Source organism: Somniosus microcephalus, unplaced genomic scaffold, assembly GCF_052327205.1.
Source record: "Somniosus microcephalus isolate GS21.2 unplaced genomic scaffold, FLI_Smic_1.0 unresolved_chr1, whole genome shotgun sequence".
Lineage (NCBI taxonomy): Eukaryota > Metazoa > Chordata > Chondrichthyes > Squaliformes > Somniosidae > Somniosus > Somniosus microcephalus.
In genome coordinates this window covers 77345364-77353057 of record NW_028225179.1, presented here as the reverse complement: position 1 = coordinate 77353057, position 7694 = coordinate 77345364, and positions in this window count along the sequence as shown.

Below are 7694 nucleotides of genomic sequence, written 5' to 3'. Positions count from 1 at the left end.
AGTACCCGGGCCACCCTCGTCGTCTTCTCGTCGTGGCCGAGCCTTGTTTGGCTGAACACCGACCACGTTGTCCTTTTACCGAAACCGTCCGTCTTTAAAAAGACGAAAACGTTTTCATCGATCTGCCGAAGTGGAAGAGGCGCCGATCCGGGCACCGTCCGCCCTTCTTTCGTTCCTCGTAGAAGAAAGTTCTTGAAGAAATGGAAGCCTGAAGTCGCCCAACAAGAAGCCGTGGCAGTGAAGAAGAAGTTGTTCAAGTAACCCGAAGTCCGAAGTTTTTTTTTTAGATGGACTTTCAATCCATAGTTATACTCTTTTGGGACAGTCTTATCTCCCGCCAAATCATAGTCCTGTCTTTGTATTAATTTTGGCGGGCAGAAATCTCTGCAGGGGCGCTTTGTCTTGTAACGGAGCCGGTGATAACTTAAACTGGCCTTCCTGGCCGATAATGTCTTTCAATGTCTTTTGCATTGTCACCGTGGCTCGGTTCGCATATTGATCGGTCCGGACATTTTCCTTGATGGCTGCTAAACGTTTTTTCCTTTGTACGATAAATGGGTATAAGTGTTTTTACATTGTCCGCCCATATCTTGATGGGCCCCATCCTGTACTTATAATCCATTGAATATGTATGCTGTTGCTCTGAGTTTCGGTTCCCAGAGACTGGCTTTCGTGGGCTCACTGTCTTCAATCCACAAGCCTGTCTGGCTTGCAGTAACAGAAATAAAATGGTTCATAAACTGATCACGGGGCCTGGCGGCCATTTTGTATGCCCTTTTATCAAAGGTTTTTCTGTGCAAGCTTACTTTGGTCAATAAACAGTCTTATTTTATCCAGTTTTCTTGCGTGATTTTTGCTGAAAATTGCGAATCTTACAATTTAAACAGTGGAGAGTCAGTCCGAACCCACAATTTAAACAGTGGAGAGTCAGTCCGAACCCACAATTTAAACAGTGGAGAGAGTCAGTCCGAACCCACAATTTAAACAGTGGAGAGTCAGTCTGAACCCACAATTTAAACAGTGGAGAGAGTCAGTCCGAACCCACAATTTAAACAGTGGAGAGAGTCAGTCTGAACCCACAATTTAAAGAGTGGAGAGAGTCAGTCCGAACCCACAATTTAAACAGTGGAGAGAGTCAGTCCGAACCCACAATTTAAACAGTGGGGAGAGTCAGCCCGAACCCACAATTTAAACAGTGGAGAGTCAGTCCGAACCCACAAATTAAACAGTGGAGAGAGTCAGTCCGAACCCACAATTTAAACAGTGGGGAGAGTCAGTCCGAACCCACAATTTAAACAGTGGAGAGAGTCAGTCCGAACCCACAATTTAAACAGTGGAGAATCAGTCCGAACCCACAATTTAAACAGTGGAGAGAGTCAGTCCGAACCCACAATTTAAACAGTGGAGAGAGTCAGTCCGAACCCACAATTTAAACAGTGGAGAGCAAGTCCGAACCCACAATTTAAACAGTGGAGAGAGTCAGTCCGAACCCACAATTTAAACAGTGGAGAGAGTCAGTCCAAACCCACAATTTAAACAGTGGAGAGTCAGTCTGAACCCACAATTTAAACAGTGGAGAGAGTCAGTCCGAACCCACAATTTAAACAGTGGAGAGTCAGTCCGAACCCACAATTTAAACAGTGGGGAGTCAGTCCGAACCCACAATTTAAACAGTAGAGAGAGTCAGTCCGAACCCACAATTTAAACAGTGGAGAGAGTCAGTCCGAACCCACAATTTAAACAGTGGAGAGAGTCAGTCCGAACCCACAATTTAAACAGTGGAGAATCAGTCCGAACCCACAATTTCAACAGTGGAGAGAGTCAGTCCGAACCCACAATTTAAACAGTGGAGAGAGTCAGTCCGAACCCACAATTTAAACAGTGGAGAGCAAGTCCGAACCCACAATTTAAACAGTGGAGAGAGTCAGTCCGAACCCACAATTTAAACAGTGGAGAGAGTCAGTCCAAACCCACAATTTAAACAGTGGAGAGTCAGTCTGAACCCACAATTTAAACAGTGGAGAGAGTCAGTCCGAACCCACAATTTAAACAGTGGAGAGAGTCAGTCCAAACCCACAATTTAAACAGTGGAGCGAGTCAGTCCGAACCCACAATTTAAACAGTGGGGAGAGTCAAACCGAACCCACAATTTAAACAGTGGAGCGAGTCAGTCCGAACCCACTATTTAAACAGTGGGGAGAGTCAGCCCGAACCCACAATTTAAACAGTGGAGAGAGTCAGTCCGAACCCACAATTTAAACAGTGGAGAGAGTCAGCCCGAACCCACAATTTAAACACTGGGGAGAGTCAGTCCGAACCCACAATTTAAACAGTGGAGAGAGTCAGTCCGAACCCACAATTTAAACAGTGGAGAGAGTCAGTCCGAACCCACAATTTAAACACTGGGGAGAGAGTCAGTCCGAACCCACAATTTAAACAGTGGAGAGAGTCAACCCGAACCCACAATTTAAACAGTGGAGCGAGTCAGTCCGAACCCACAATTTAAACAGTGGAGCGAGTCAGTCCGAACCCACAATTTAAACAGTGGGGAGAGTCAGTCCGAACCCACAATTTAAACAGTGGAGAGAGTCAGTCCGAACCCACAATTTAAACAGTGGAGAGAGTCAGTCCGAACCCACAATTTAAACAGTGGAGAGAGTCAGTCCGAACCCACAATGTAAACAGTGGAGAGAGTCAGTCCGAACCCACAATTTAAACAGTGGAGAGAGTCAGTCCGAACCCACAATTTAAACAGTGGAGAGAGTCAGTCCGAACCCACAATTTAAACAGTGGAGAGTCAGCCCGAACCCACAATTTAAACAGTGGAGAGAGTCAGTCCGAACCCACAATTTAAACAGTGGGGAGAGTCAGCCCGAACCCACAATTTAAACAGTGGAGAGAGTCAGTCCGAACCCACAATTTAAACAGTGGAGAGAGTCAGTCCGAACCCACAATTTAAACAGCGGAGAGAGTCAGCCCGAACCCACAATTTAAACAGTGGAGAGAGTCAGTCCCAACCCACAATTTAAACAGAAGAGAGAGAGTCAGTCCGAACCCACAATTTAAACAGTGGAGAAAGTCAGTCCGAACCCACAATTTAAACAGTGGGGAGTCAGTCTGAACCCACAATTTAAACAGTGGAGAGAGTCAGTCCGAACCCACAATTTAAACAGTGGAGAGAGTCAGGCCGGACCCACAATTTAGACAGTGGAGAGAGTCAATCCGAACCCACAATTTAAACAGTGGAGAGAGTCAGCCCGAACCCACAATTTAAACAGTGGAGAGTCAGACCGAACCCACAATTTAAACAGTGGAGAGAGTCAGCCCGAACCCACAATTTAAACAGTGGAGAGTCAGACCGAACCCACAATTTAAACAGTGGAGAGAGTCAGTCCGAACCCACAATTTAAAGAGTGAGAGTCAGTCCGAACCCACAATTTAAACAGTGGAGAGAGTCAGTCCGAACCCACAATTTAAACAGTGGAGAGAGTCAGTCCGAACCAACAATTTAAACAGTGGAGAGAGTCAGTCTGAACCCACAATTTAAACAGTGGAGAGAGTCAGTCCGAACCCACAATTTAAACAGTGGAGAGTCAGTCCGAACCCACAATTTAAACAGTGGGGAGTCAGCTCGGTCCCACAATTTAAACAGTGGGGAGAGTCAGTCCGAACCCACAATTTAAACAGTGGGGAGTCAGTCCGAACTCACAATTTAAACAGTGGAGAGAGTCAGTCCGAACCCACAATTTAAACAGTGGAGAGTCAGTCCGAACCCACAATTTAAACAGTGGAGAGAGTCAGTCCGAACCCACAATTTAAACAGTGGAGAGAGTCAGTCCGAACCCACAATTTAAACAGTGGAGAGAGTCAGTCCGAACCCACAATTTAAACAGTGGAGACAGTCAGTCCGAACCCACAATTTAAACAGTGGGGAGTCAGCTCGGTCCCACAATTTAAACAGTGGGGAGAGTCAGTCCGAACCCACAATTTAAACAGTGGGGAGTCAGTCCGAACTCACAATTTAAACAGTGGAGAGAGTCAGTCCGAACCCACAATTTAAACAGTGGAGAGTCAGACCGAACCCACAATTTAAACAGTGGAGAGAGTCAGTCCGAACCCACAATTTAAACAGTGGAGAGAGTCAGCCCGAACCCACAATTTAAACAGTGGAGAGTCAGTCCGAACCCACAATTTAAAGAGTGAGAGTCAGTCCGAACCCACAATTTAAACAGTGGAGAGAGTCAGTCCGAACCCACAATTTAAACAGTGGAGAGAGTCAGTCCGAACCAACAATTTAAACAGTGGAGAGAGTCAGTCTGAACCCACAATTTAAACAGTGGAGAGAGTCAGTCCGAACCCACAATTTAAACAGTGGAGAGTCAGTCCGAACCCACAATTTAAACAGTGGGGAGTCAGCTCGGTCCCACAATTTAAACAGTGGGGAGAGTCAGTCCGAACCCACAATTTAAACAGTGGGGAGTCAGTCCGAACTCACAATTTAAACAGTGGAGAGAGTCAGTCCGAACCCACAATTTAAACAGTGGAGAGTCAGTCCGAACCCACAATTTAAACAGTGGAGAGAGTCAGTCCGAACCCACAATTTAAACAGTGGAGAGAGTCAGTCCGAACCCACAATTAAACAGTGGAGACAGTCAGTCCGAACCCACAATTTAAACAGTGGGGAGTCAGCTCGGTCCCACAATTTAAACAGTGGGGAGAGTCAGTCCGAACCCACAATTTAAACAGTGGGGAGTCAGTCCGAACTCACAAATTAAACAGTGGAGAGAGTCAGTTCGAACCCACAATTTAAACAGTGGAGAGTCAGACCGAACCCACAATTTAGACAGTGGAGAGAGTCAGTCCGAACCCACAATTTAAACAGTGGAGAGAGTCAGCCCGAACCCACAATTTAAACAGTGGAGAGTCAGTCCGAACCCACAATTTAAAGAGTGAGAGTCAGTCCGAACCCACAATTTAAACAGTGGAGAGAGTCAGTCCGAACCCACAATTTAAACAGTGGAGAGAGTCAGTCCGAACCAACAATTTAAACAGTGGAGAGAGTCAGTCCGAACCCACAATTTAAACAGTGGAGAGAGTCAGCCCGAACCCACAATTTAAACAGTGGAGAGTCAGTCCGAACCCACAATTTAAAGAGTGAGAGTCAGTCCGAACCCACAATTTAAACAGTGGAGAGAGTCAGTCCGAACCCACAATTTAAACAGTGGAGAGAGTCAGTCCGAACCCACAATTTAAACAGTGGAGAGAGTCAGTCCGAACCCACAATTTAAACAGTGGGGAGTCAGCTCGGTCCCACAATTTAAACAGTGGGGAGAGTCAGTCCGAACACACAATTTAAACAGTGGGGAGTCAGTCCGAACTCACAATTTAAACAGTGGAGAGAGTCAGTCCGAACCCACAATTTAAACAGTGGAGAGTCAGTCCGAACCCACAATTTAAACAGTGGAGAGAGTCAGTCCGAACCCACAATTTAAACAGTGGAGAGAGTCAGTCCGAACCCACAATTTAAACAGTGGAGAGAGTCAGTCCGAACCCACAATTAAAACAGTGGAGAGAGTCAGTCCGAGTCCACAATTTAAACAGTGGAGAGAGTCAGTCCGAACCCACAATTTAAACAGTGGAGAGAGTCAGTCCGAGCCCACAAGTTAAACAGTGGAGAGAGTCAGTCTGAACCCACAATTTAAACAGTGGAGAGTCAGTCCGAACCCACAATTTAAACAGTGGAGAGAGTCAGTCTGAACCCACAATTTAAACAGTGGAGAGAGTCAGTCCGAACCCACAATTTAAACAGTGGAGAGTCAGTCCGAACCCACAATTTAAACAGTGGGGAGTCAGCTCGGTCCCACAATTTAAACAGTGGGGAGAGTCAGTCCGAACCCACAATTTAAACAGTGGGGAGTCAGTCCCAAATCACAATTTAAACAGTGGAGAGAGTCAGTCCGAACCCACAATTTAAACAGTGGAGAGTCAGTCCGAACCCACAATTTAAACAGTGGAGAGAGTCAGTCCGAACCCACAATTTAAACAGTGGAGAGAGTCAGTCCGAACCCACAATTTAAAGAGTGGAGAGAGTCAGTCCGAACCCACAATTTAAACAGTGGAGACAGTCAGTCCGAACCCACAATTTAAACAGTGGAGAGAGTCAGTCCGAACCAACAATTTAAACAGTGGAGAGAGTCAGTCTGAACCCACAATTTAAACAGTGGAGAGAGTCAGTCCGAACCCACAATTTAAACAGTGGAGAGTCAGTCCGAACCCACAATTTAAACAGTGGGGAGTCAGCTCGGTCCCACAATTTAAACAGTGGGGAGAGTCAGTCCGAACCCACAATTTAAACAGTGGGGAGTCAGTCCGAACTCACAATTTAAACAGTGGAGAGAGTCAGTCCGAACCCACAATTTAAACAGTGGAGAGTCAGTCCGAACCCACAATTTAAACAGTGGAGAGAGTCAGTCTGAACCCACAATTTAAACAGTGGAGAGAGTCAGTCCGAACCCACAATTAAACAGTGGAGACAGTCAGTCCGAACCCACAATTTAAACAGTGGGGAGTCAGCTCGGTCCCACAATTTAAACAGTGGGGAGAGTCAGTCCGAACCCACAATTTAAACAGTGGGGAGTCAGTCCGAACTCACAAATTAAACAGTGGAGAGAGTCAGTCCGAACCCACAATTTAAACAGTGGAGAATCAGACCGAACCCACAATTTAGACAGTGGAGTGAGTCAGTCCGAACCCACAATTTAAACAGTGGAGAGAGTCAGCCCGAACCCACAATTTAAACAGTGGAGAGTCAGTCCGAACCCACAATTTAAAGAGTGAGAGTCAGTCCGAACCCACAATTTAAACAGTGGAGAGAGTCAGTCCGAACCCACAATTTAAACAGTGGAGAGAGTCAGTCCGAACCAACAATTTAAACAGTGGAGAGAGTCAGTCTGAACCCACAATTTAAACAGTGGAGTCAGTCCGAACCCACAATTTAAACAGTGGAGAGAGTCAGTCCGAACCCACAATTTAAACAGTGGGGAGTCAGCTCGGTCCCACAATTTAAACAGTGGGGAGAGTCAGTCCGAACACACAATTTAAACAGTGGGGAGTCAGTCCGAACTCATAATTTAAACAGTGGAGAGAGTCAGTCCGAACCCACAATTTAAACAGTGGAGAGTCAGTCCGAACCCACAATTTAAACAGTGGAGAGAGTCAGTCCGAACCCACAATTTAAACAGTGGAGAGAGTCAGTCCGAACCCACAATTTAAACAGTGGAGAGAGTCAGTCCGAACCCACAATTAAAACAGTGGAGAGAGTCAGTCCGAGTCCACAATTTAAACAGTGGAGAGAGTCAGTCCGAACCCACAATTTAAACAGTGGAGAGAGTCAGTCCGAGCCCACAAGTTAAACAGTGGAGAGAGTCAGTCTGAACCCACAATTTAAACAGTGGAGAGTCAGTCCGAACCCACAATTTAAACAGTGGAGAGAGTCAGTCTGAACCCACAATTTAAACAGTGGAGAGAGTCAGTCCGAACCCACAATTTAAACAGTGGAGAGTCAGTCCGAACCCACAATTTCAACAGTGGAGAGAGTCAGACCGAACCCACAATTTAAACAGTGGAGAGAGTCAGTCCGAACCCACAATTTAAACAGTGGAGAGAGTCAGTCCGAACCCACAATTTAAACAGTG